Source organism: Helianthus annuus, chromosome 16 (assembly GCF_002127325.2).
Source record: "Helianthus annuus cultivar XRQ/B chromosome 16, HanXRQr2.0-SUNRISE, whole genome shotgun sequence".
NCBI lineage: Eukaryota > Viridiplantae > Streptophyta > Magnoliopsida > Asterales > Asteraceae > Helianthus > Helianthus annuus.
The window spans coordinates 128,226,074-128,238,332 of record NC_035448.2 but is presented as its reverse complement, the minus strand read 5'-3'; the positions used below and the strand labels follow the sequence as shown (position 1 = coordinate 128,238,332).

Here is a 12,259-nt window from a genome sequence, read left to right as displayed (position 1 = left end):
CTCATGTTCAAGTCCTTCTGATTGAACAGATGTTGAAGACTTTTGTGATCAGAATAGATCACACACTTAGTTCCATACAAGTAATGCCTCCATAGTTTTAGTGCGAATACAACAGCACCCAACTCCAAATCATGGGTGGTGTAATTCTTCTCGTGCACCTTTAACTGACGTGAAGCATAGGCAATAACTTTGCCTTTCTGTATAAGCACACAACCCATACCGGTGTGTGATGCATCACAATATACCACAAATTCATCAATTCCATCAGGCAACGTCAATACTGGAGCGTTGCTCAACTTTTGCTTCAGAATATCAAAAGATTCTTGCTGCTTAGGCCCCCAATCAAACTTGCTATTCTTGCGGGTGAGTAAAGTCAGGGGTGCTACAATTCTCGAGAAGTTTTCAATAAATCGCCTGTAGTATCTTACCAGTCCTAGAAAACTGCGAATCTCCGTAGGCGTCTTTGGCTCTTGCCAGTTCATAATAGCTTCAATTTTAGCGGGATCCACTTGGATACCACGCTCACTAACAACATGTCCAAGAAACTGGACTTCACGAAGCCAAAATTCACACTTTGAAAATTTGGCATAGAGCTCTTCCTGTTGAAGTAAATGAGGATGTCATCGATGAAGACGATGACAAATTTATCCAAGTAAGGCCTGCAGACGCGATTCATGAGATCCATGAATGCGGCAGGTGCATTAGTGAGCCCAAAAGGCATCACTAGAAACTCGTAATGACCATAACGAGTCCTAAATGCAGTTTTATGTACGTCTTCATATTTAACCTTCAATTGATGATAGCCTGACCTTAAATCGATCTTAGAAAAGTAGCTTGCTCCTTGTAATTGATCGAACAGATCGTCGATCCTGGGCAAAGGATACCTATTCTTGATAGTGACCTTATTAAGCTCACGGTAATCGATACATAAACGCATCGATCCATCCTTCTTCTTGACAAACAAGATTGGCGCTCCCCATGGAGACGAACTAGGTCTAATGAATCTTTTAGCAAGCAATTCATCTAGCTGCGTCCATAATTCCTTCATCTCTGTTGGTGCCAACCTATAAGGCGCTCTCGCAACAGGTGCTGCTCTGAGGATGATGTCAATTCTGAATTCTACTTGCCTATCTGGTGGTAAACCAGGTAGTTCTTCAGGGAAAACTTCAGGGTATTCAGAAATGATGGGAATATCTTCAACCTTAGGCTTCTGCTCATCAGTAGTTACCTGTGCCATATAAATGACACAACCCTTCTTCAAACATCTAGATGCCTTGAGCATAGACACTTGCTCAGGCAGTCCATATTGGGTATCTCCCTGAATGGTAAGTGACTCACCAGACGGAGTCTTAATCACCACTTGCTTCTTATTGTAGACGATCTGGGCTTGGTTATGAGATAACCGATCCATGCCTATAACTATATCAAAACCGGCTAACTTCAAAGGAAGTAGGGATAACGGAAAAGAGTGGTTCCTAATGGATATAACACATCCATCTAACATGGTTGATGCGGTTTCTAAGGTACCATCAGCTAGTTCCACCTCATACTTCACACTTAACGTTTTAACAGGCAATTTCAGCAACTTACAAAACTTATTATCTACGAATGACTTATCAGCTCCTGAATCAAAAAGTACTCTTGCATAGACATCATTTATGAGGAAGGTACCTGTTATCACATTGTCGTCCTGAACGGCTTCCTTTGCATCCATCCGGAAGACCCTTGCATTGGTCTTCTTGGCTTCCTCAGGCTTTTTAGCGTATTTAGGGCAGTTGGTCTTAATGTGCCCTTTTTCATTGCAATTGTAGCATGTGGCATCTTTAATCTTCTTGCAATCAATAGTCTTATGCTCTTTAGACTTGAATAACCCACATGCAGGTGGTCCTGATTGAGACTTAGTCTCAAGCCTGCATTTTCCAAAGTGGCGTTTTTGGCAAGTCGTGCACTTTGGCTTCTCCTCTGTTCGCTGACTGTTCTTTCCAGACCCAAACTTCTTGGAATCAGTGTTTCCCTTGTGCTTCTTCTCCGACCCTCGTGAGTTATCATCCTCACGCTTCCTCTTACCTTCTTCAGAATTCTTTAGCGATCTCAACCTGACCGCATCTAAGGTAAGAGACAGAGATAGATCAGCTGCTGATCTAAAAGTAGCAGGTCTTGAAGCCTTAACACTGGCATTGATTTCTGGGGCTAAACCCCCAATGAAGCGAGCAATCCTTTTGGGTTCTGGTGTCACAAGGTAAGGAACCAATCTTGACATCGTGTTGAAGCTTGTAAGATAAGCTTGGCAATCTAGGTTTTTCATAACCAATGATAAGAAATCAGACTCAATCCTTTCAACCTCATGTTGAGGGCAGTAGTTCTCTTTAATGAGAGCAACGAACTGGTCCCATGATAGATTATAAAGTGGGATCTTCCCAGCAGCTTGAATAAGAGACTTCCACCAAGCTAATGCCTCTCCCTTGAATGATTGGGATACATACTTCACTATATCCCTTTCAGCACAACCGCTGATATCAACAACAGTGTCCATTTCATCTAACCAAGTCATACAATCAATTGCCCCTTTCTCCCCAGTGAAATCCCGGGGTTTGCAGGAAACAAAGTACTTATAGGTACATGACTTGGTACGCGGTTCATCATCGAACACTATCCTCTTGGATGGAACACTGTGTTGGTTTGAGGAATGTTGAACATCCTCTTTCTTAGATTTAGGTTGGGTAGAGGGTGGCTTGCTGTGAGCTTCAGAATGAGTTTTAGGGACAGATTTAGAGTGGGGTACAGATGAGGTTCTACTATGTGTCCCACTTGATTCATTATACTGTCGCTCCATAGCTTTTGCAACAGCATTATCTACCAATGCTTGCAGTTCTGCTCCGGTCACATGTATCTTATGGGCTGTTTGGTAGTCTCTGAATGGTCATTAAGAGGCTACCTCTTAATGGAATCATTAAGAATTTTACCAATGAGAACGTAGAAGAATGTGACATGTGATGATTTACCATTCAGAGGTTACCTCTTAACCATTCAGACTTGAGGTTACCTCTTATTCATTCAGAGGTTTTAAACTATTAAGAGGTAGCATCTGAATGGTCATTAAGAGGCTACCAAACAGCTCCTTAGTATTTTCATGATTTTCTACCGGATGACTATTTACTTCCTCCGACCTAGCCATGTAGCTTTAATTGCTATGTAAAGAAATAAGGACAAGGTTTATATAGAAGCTTATTCAGCATTTGATGATTTATTAAACATGGTTTTAAGAACCATTTTAGTTAATTTCTTAAGTATATAATTATTCGGAATCTTTATCACAACCCTAAATTATAAGTTAATAATAGCACAAAAGGCCTAGTCACGAAGACAAGTTTAGTTTATAAGCCCAAATTTTATGGAATCAAGGCATTAAGGTTTGAATCAAAGTTCATTACCTTTTCTTGACAGGGAGTTGTAGGCTACCACTGTCTTTAGTCCCAGTGAAATCAAGGCATTAAGGTTTGAATCAAAGTTCATTACCTTAAGGTTTGAATCCTTAAGGGATGATTATTTTAATAAGGAAAGATTGGAATAACCCAATTTAAGGATGACTTATGCGATTTTATCGAATCACATTTTGCCAAGAGTGTTAACATGTTTCAGATGTTAACAAGGATTTGAATCTTTTGAATAGGTTTTACCATCTTGGCCATGTCTGCAACGACATTTAGGCTAGGTTTTACCTTTAAGATCCTTTTTAATATTTAACGCAGAACAATCCTAGATTGAGATGTTAACAAGGATCTAAATCTAATTGTGGAACTACCATCTTGGCCCTGTCTTAAGGTGACATATGGCTAGGTCTTGTACTTTTTAGATTTTGCCATTTTATTATAATGGTAGATCTTATAATAAGAATGTTATTTTAAATCTAACCGTTCCACTAAAATTTAAACAAGTACATGGTTGCCCTGAACGGGACTTCTATCTGAAATGACTTGCCCATGCAGGGGCTTATCAGAAAATAACAAGAAAATAAATAAAGGACAAAATAAAATGAATTAGGATTTGTCCTATGTTCTTTGTCTAGACTCGAGAATCTAGGAATGTGCAATTGTGTAACTGAGATTAAACATAAAAGGCTAGTGTTTAATTCACTCAGTGTTGGCTCTGATACCAACCTGTCACACCCCAATATTTCCATGTATTACCGGTGGGCCCGGTGGGGAGTATCGTGACGTAGTTGATATCATCATAGTCAAACAACACAAATTATAAATGCACAGCGGAAGCAAAAGATAGATTTATTTCAACTAAATAAATTGTAATATTAAGTATCACAAATTAGTTGAAACAGATCCACAGGCGGATCGAATAAAAAGGAAAACTGTTCAACAGACTTTGACATCTAGAGCTTGCGAGACTTGATTATTGATGCCTGGAGTAGCCAGCCTATTACGTATAGTACCTGCACTTAGCCTTTTTGGAAAATACGTCAGTTTACACTGGTAAATACAACTTAACTGACTCATTTTGAGAAGAGTTTGAAAATTGATTTGAATGCACTTCGGCAAAAATATCTTTTATAACTTGGGACAAATATTCAAAAATAATCTTGTATACAGTTTTACTTATTTGTCGTCCATCAGGGCCGGTTTGTAGGGCCGGTCTAGATTAACTGACACGCCACAGGTGTAATACCCACAAGGTTGGTTCCTTTAAGTGGGCTACCAGTTTTTACACATGCAACTGTCAGGTGTACGCCTACACCCCGTGCTTAGGTCGTGGCCATTTCTTTGAATGATGCCAAGGATATCCGAAACATGGTCATTAAACCCCCAACGGCCATACACCAAATAATACATATTAAACGGGTCATGTATATACATTAATCACAATCTGATTTAAATGACTACACACCCGAGCAAGCGGTACTTTTATAGTACCGTATCCCAAGCCTGTATAGGGAAAATAAGCTAAGAGTATTTACCTGACCAAAGTATAAATCAAATACAGCAAGTGCACGTAGCTTTTACTGGGCTCCTAATCTGGAACGAAGATTTTTAATAACCTATTAGAATCCTAACGGGTCTTCAAGTAAGCCAAGACTTAGACCGGTTAGTTTTCAAAAAGAAGATACGGTTCAAACGCATGACAAAGCGAAGACCGGTTTAGAATGTGGTTTTGACCCGACAAGCTTGTATGCTTGTTTAATATGGGTAACTTAAACACATTCTAGATTTTGAGACAAAAATGATAAGGTTTGACCCGTTTCGGCTAATTTATGCAAACTAGTTACATAAGCCGATCTGAACACGAAAATGCATAACGGGTAACCGTAAGAGTCAAATACAAGTTTTCTAAGTTAATATGCCTTAAATATGTTGTGACATCAGTAAGATATCTTCTATTATGCCCAAAACGAATTTAAACTCAAACTATGCCTCGTAGGGGCATTTTGGTCATTTTAAAGGTTATAAAAGAGTTTAAATATTAACCTGAGTTACAGGTCTGATATAATTAGTAAAAATACTTGATTTACTAAGTTTTAATAGTAGGGTATTGCATATATGTGAAATTTATCAATTATAACCAAACTATGCACCGTAGGGCATTTTGGTAATTTCACATAAGCTTAAAAGGTCAAAAACGGAAATCTGAGTTTAAAACTTTTGCTTACTGTTAGAATATAAATATTTACTAAAAATAACAGTAAGTATCAAGTCTTATATTTATAAAATGGTTTTAATACATACTATGTGTTAAAAACGCTTAAAAAGGCGATTTGGAGTCATTTCCGGGTTTTCATAGGAAAGCTGATTTTTTTATTATTCCAGAAGGCTCAAAATATTTTATTCATAATATTATATTAGTAGAAAAAGGTTTGGTATCAAAAGGATTTATAAAACTCATTTTATAAGCCAAAAGGGCAAAACCGGCAATAACCGAATCAAGCTTAGAACTCTATGTTATGCTCAGCCTAAAAATAAATAAAAATCTTCAAAAATCCCAAAATATTATATTTCATTAGTGGGTAAAAAGTTTGATATCAAAACTTGGGTTTAGATAGGCTATACGCTAATTACGCGGTTTAATTAATAAAAAGCTTCTCATCTACGCTAACGAGCATAACTCCTATTCTAGACCTCAAACTGATGTCAATTTTTAGGGACAAGTTTATAAATCAGTAGTGAAGGTTTCTATCCTTTCACTTTTTCAAAAATCACACTTTAAGGTGAAAAGGGCATAATTGTCAACATTTAAGCATTTAACGGAATCATGCATATGAATCGGATAACTAATGAACCAAGTTGTATAATCTCAGAGGGTTATACATATAGGTAACTTGGTCCTAATAAGGCTCTAAGGCATTTCTACACTATGCTCAAACGGGTCAGAACTGAAAGTCAAAGTAAAAGTCCACTTATGCGACTTTTGATTCCAATCCGAGCTTAAACCGAAAATTGTCGAGTTGAACATGTTTAGACATGTTCTTACATTAATTACCAAGTTATATTAATGACAAAATAGGTTACATAGCTTCTACATTGCTTATTATGCATTTATTTGAAATTAAGCTTTCTTTTGAATTTTTATAATCAAGTTTGACCCGATAATTGACCTAGTTAGAGTGGGAATCAGAGGGTGCCCTTTTAAGGGTTTATTGCCCACATAATTACCAACTCATAGATACTTTAAATTTGAAAATTGTCTGGACAAATTAAGATTAATGACGAAGTCAAATCTTAATTACGACGGTTTGACTTTTTGGTTTATAAGCTAATTAAAAGAACTAAACAAGGATTAGAACTCTTACTTAAGGTCCTTGCTATCTTTTCTACACTTCTTAATCTTCTCCCAAGTCAGCTACCTCCAGAAATGAGTGCTTGAATTGTTGCAAGTGAATGAGCACTTGAACAAATGAACTCATGGCCCTTATATAGGTTTCTTAAAGCTCCAAGATCATTCCAACAAGGTCTAAGGATGTTATGGGATCATTAAAGGTGTCCCTAGGCCATAATAAACCATCAAACAAGCCCATAGAATCAAAAACAAGTGTTTAAAGTCGGTTACACAGCTTTAACAGGCAGCTGTCCACATTTTCTGATGCTGGCAGTCCCAGGCGGCCCGCGTAAGGTCCTGGGCAAGCCTTACGCGCCCCGTGTTAAGGTGGGCTCCGGTCAACAAGTTTGCAAATATTGCATTTTTGGCCCTTGGTCCTTCCAAACTTGATTTTTAACATGGTTTCTTGCACTCTTAACCCCCAAACTTGACTTTTAAGGACCCCAAGTCATAAACCAACTTTGCTAACTCCCCGGTTATTCATACGATCACCAAAAAGTCTTAAATTTCAACGTTGACGCTTTTAACCACCCGTATACGAATATTGTCATAACTTTCTCATACTTTATTGAAACCTTGTGAAATTTTTATCACTTATTCTCGTGAGTATAATTAACCATTAAAAAGCTTCGGGTTTGCTAAAAGGTCACTCAGAGGTATACTTTAAACATGTTGACACTTTTAACCCCTGTAGTTTGTAATTCCTCACTTTCTTTCACAATTAACTTCGTATGATCCATGATTTATTCGTTTAAGGGTATAAACATCATGTAGGGTTATTGCAAGATATATTTATTCATTGTTGACACTTTGAATCCTTTTACACACATAGATTCCTTGTTTGTCAACTTTAGTCCCTCTAAATCAATCCTTTACACGTTTTAAGTCCATGACACGTGTCGACATAATATTGGACATGAATTTTTGAGGTGTTATAATATCTTTGGATTGTAAAGATAAAGCTCATGTAAATACTCTTAACCTATTTTCCCTATAGGGGCTTGGGATATAGTGAAATTATTTACCGCTTGGTCGGGTATGGGATCAATAACCAATGTGTCCAAAATCCAAATAACTCGTTTTAATCTGTTATGCTTGATAACTTAAACATTGGGGGTTAATGCGACCGTATCCTGGATATCCACAGCTCGCCTAATTGCAAGTGGCCACGACCTACGCACGGGGTGTAGGCATACACCTGACAGATGCTAATGCTATGATAAAATATTTTTCTTACCCAATATGGGGATTAAAGTGGTGTGTCGGTTAATCATATATCAAAATTTAGTTTCATGCCCCACATGTATTGACAAGCATGTAATACTAGTAGCAAGAGATATAGTTTGTCACAAGTTATTATGAAAATTGATATACCAAATGGTATATAAAATGATTTTTTAAAATATTTTCAAAACGTGTTGGATAACTATATTTACCAGTGAAAACTGACGTATTTTCAAAAGACTAAACGCAGGTTAGCAAGTACGGAAATATGCTGGAAGCTACTCGGTAATTGCATATTGGAATTTGCGACTCCAAGCAAAAAACCTAGTAGTCTTTACGTAATCATTTTATTTCGACCCGCCTGTGGATCTTTAATACACTCTCGTTTGTATATTATTTTGAACTTTCAAGCATTTGTACTCTGTAATAATTAGTTTTACTCCCAAGACTTCCGCATTGTTAAATGTGGATATCTATATCAATCGTCACGCATAAACCCCAAGTTCGGGCCCACTGGGAAATCAGGGTGTGACATATTCTAGCTTCCTGCTTTGTCATTTCTTTTTCAGCAAAACGTTACATTTCTTCGTTCGTGATCTTGAACTCAAACCGATTGCTTTCATCTTCCATTTCTTCTTTTTTTCTACTTTCCTCTTCCGCATTCTCTTTTCTCATGCATTCTCCAGCTTCATTAATTTTATCCATTTCCAGCTTCTCGCTTAGAGCTTCCGCCACCACATTTAATTCTTCCACATTCGCCTCTTCGAAAATATCTTCATACACTTATTCAACGATTTCAGCAATGAATGCTTGTGAGACAATAGTAGTAGCTGTATCTTCCATTACAATACCACAATCGTGTGGCTCACAAATGGCTTGAAGGGGTTGAACAACCAATGCATTGTGTGAGTAGGAGTAAGATTATCAGCAGAGGTTGCTGTAGAAGTGGCAGGAGTTGTATTGGATGGGGCTGGACTGTTGTTGTTGGATCTTGATGAGCTTCCTTGACCAATGTTGCACTCTCTATTTTGTCTATCTCTCTTTGGTTTGTGACATTCTCTAGCATAATGGCCATAGATACCACAGTTGTAGCACTTAACCTTGGTCCTATCGATTGATGTATGTAAAATGCAACATATAAATTACATCAAATAAGGCATAAAACTAATCCTTTTTAAGTACTAATGTTGGAAAAAGTGTGTTTTTGTCTTCCTTTTGTATTTTCAGGATTAAATGAGCTCAAATTAACAAAAGAAGCAAAAAGACAGCTAAATCTAACATAAATACAAGAAAAGGAACAAAAGTGGACTGCCCGACCCTTCGACAGCATCCTCCCAAGCAAAACATGGAAGACAGAAGGCTGAGCACGCCCCGTGCTCAGCGAGCACGGGGCCGTGCCCATGAAGCAGCAGAAAAGACAAACCTGTAGAAGCTTCTATTGCTCACCACGGGGCTGTGCCCAGTGAACACGGGGGCATGCCCAAAGTACTGCAGGCGCATTAATTGTAATTGCTAATTACAATTAATGAAGAGAGATAGTGTCAGACAGGCACGGGGCCGTGCCTAGCGGACACGGGGCCGTGCCCAGGCCTCTGTTCAGCCTATAAATAGGAGTGCTTGGATTCATTGCAACTCATCCCTTGGCATACCACCTCTCTCACACTTCATCCACCACCCATCACCATCACAACACCATCATCCATTCTCCATCATAGAGTGTGTGAGTCGTCTCGGGATCCAAGATTGATCGTAAGAGTTCTTGACAATCAAGGCTATGTTTGCCTAAGTCTCTTACATCACTTGGTGAAGACAAGTGTTTAGTATAATACTTTTTATTTTTAATCTTTTGCACTTCTTAATTGGTTTTGTATTAATGACTTTAATAACTAGTTGCTTATGTTGAAGGTGATTCTTCCTTATTGTTTGTCCGTGGTGTCTTGACATTATTTTACTGTCTATATAAAATAAAAGATTTTCACCATTCATATCTCCACGGTCTATATGGAGGTATGTTGGCTACCTGGTCGGGGGTTAAGGGAACGGTTTGGTAAGGGTCTTGCCCTTGTTCAGCGTTTAGAGGTCCTGCAAGGGACCTGGGTCAAATTTAGTAGGACCTCCTTCAATACCCAAAGGTATTGGATGGCGGGGGTCCAAACCCTTTGATCCCCTCATAAGTTAATTACTATTAATACTATAACCCGGCTATTTAGGACTGTATCACTGCTGACTCAGACTACTTAGTCGAGGGTAACGTCACCTCCAAAAGAGGGGCCTACCATAATTTGCATTAATAACTTAATTAATTATCTTTCAATAATCCGACCCTTTAGGATTGTATCTTTGCTGACTCAAACTACTGGGTTGGGGGTAATGTCGCCTTCAAAAGAGGAGCCTACTACAATAACTAAGATAATCTCTTAAACAAGTGCAAAAGTGCGAAAATAATCAAAGGTTATACTAACACACGAGTCGGATCCAAGTGATTCATCTTGACTATCTATTTTTATTTTTATTTTATTTTTCAGCATTTAGTTAGTTTTATTTTCTTAGTTTAAAAATCTTTTTCTAACATTTTGATTTGATTAGACGTTGAGGATAAACCGGTACTAAAAGCTCTTGTGTCCTTGGATGACCTCAGCATCTTACCAACACTATACTACGTCCACGATGGGTGCACTTGCCCATATGTGTGTTTAGTGTTAATAAATATTGTTTTTTATAAATTTAAAACTTGGCTAAAAAGTGTAAAAAGGGCTTAAAATACATACCTAAAAATATAACACACTTCACGCACATCAAGTTTTTGGCGCCGCTGCCGGGGACACAAGGATTTTAAGAAAGTTAGGAATCAACGGCCTAATCAATTTTTTTTATTTTATTTTCTTTTAATTTTTTAGGATTTTCTTAGTTTTTCAGCTTCTGTAGAGCTCAGCACGGGCCGTGCCTGGTTGGACACGGGCCGTGCCCAGCATTGTTACTGACAGTTTTTAGTTTTCCAAGTTACAGAAGGCTGACCACGGGGCCGTGTCGGTGCAACACGGGGCCGTGTCCAAACTCTCCAGTAACTGGGATCTGGAAAACAATAACTGTAACTCCGACCACGGGCCGTGTTCACTGAGCACGGGGACGTGGTGAACCTTCTGACCAACAGTCTTTTTTGTTTTTGTTGCAGGACTTGGAACCAGACGCCACCTCTACGTAGTGTATGAGCTCCAGTTCTAATAAAGACATAAAAGAACCTCTAGAAGAACCCGAACGCTTTCTTAGAAAAAGACTAAAAGCTAAAAGCCAAGAGAAGGTTTCGGGGAACCCACTTCCAATGGCGGACCAACGTACCCTCATGGATTATCTACAACCCACCGTAGGTAATCTCGGCGCCGCTATCAATGCACCGAATGTTGAAGCCAATAACTTCGAACTTCGGCTGCATTTGATACAGATGCTTCAAAACTCTGCAACCTTCCATGGGCTTGCGGACGAGGATCCCCATCTACATATTACTAATTTCTTAGAAATATGTGATACCTTTCGGATCAATGGAGCATCAAATGATGCCATCCGCCTCCGAATGTTTCATTTTTCACTAAAAGACCGAGCAAAAGCTTGGCTTAACGCCCTCCCAGCTGGATCGGTAAACACCTGGGATGAACTAGTCTAAAAATTTCTATATAAGTATTTCCCTCCCGCTAAAACAGCTAAATTAATGACTGAAATTAATACATATTCACAAGAGGACGGGGAATCCTTATATGAAACTTGGGAAAGGTTCAAGGAGCTATTGCGAAAGTGTCCACATCACGGCCTTGTGATATAGCAACAAGTATCCACTTTCTATAATGGGTTGTTACCACACACAAGGCAAACACTTGACTCTAGCTCTGGGGGACTTTTAGGTAATCGCCGCTCGCATGAAATATATAATCAAATTGAGGAAATTGCTCAAACCAATTTTCAGTGGCACACTCCCTGAGGCAATAAATCCATTGCCCTGGGCGCCCATAAGGTTGATGAAAGCACTTCTTTACAAGCCCAAATCGAGGCCCTTTCTTCAAAAATAAAAAGGTTGGAAATGACAAAAACGGTCTCGGTCATTGCTTGTGAAGGGTGTGGTGGGCCACATGAAAATTGGAGTTGTATGAAAGAAACAGACGATCAACAAGAATCGGTAAACTACATTGATAATAGACCTAGGCCGTCGGGTCCTCCAACGGGCACC

The 12,259-nt window shown here is 38.7% G+C and overlaps 1 non-coding gene across 1 annotated transcript; it reads right to left on the bottom strand.

Annotated features, from left to right (window-relative positions):
* Positions 1-11,740: 11,740 nt before the first annotated feature.
* Positions 11,741-11,847, bottom strand: LOC118488619. Its single transcript, XR_004885163.1, has one exon. It is a non-coding gene; the product is annotated as a small nucleolar RNA R71 (small nucleolar RNA).
* Between the last annotated feature and the right edge of the window lie 412 nt (positions 11,848-12,259).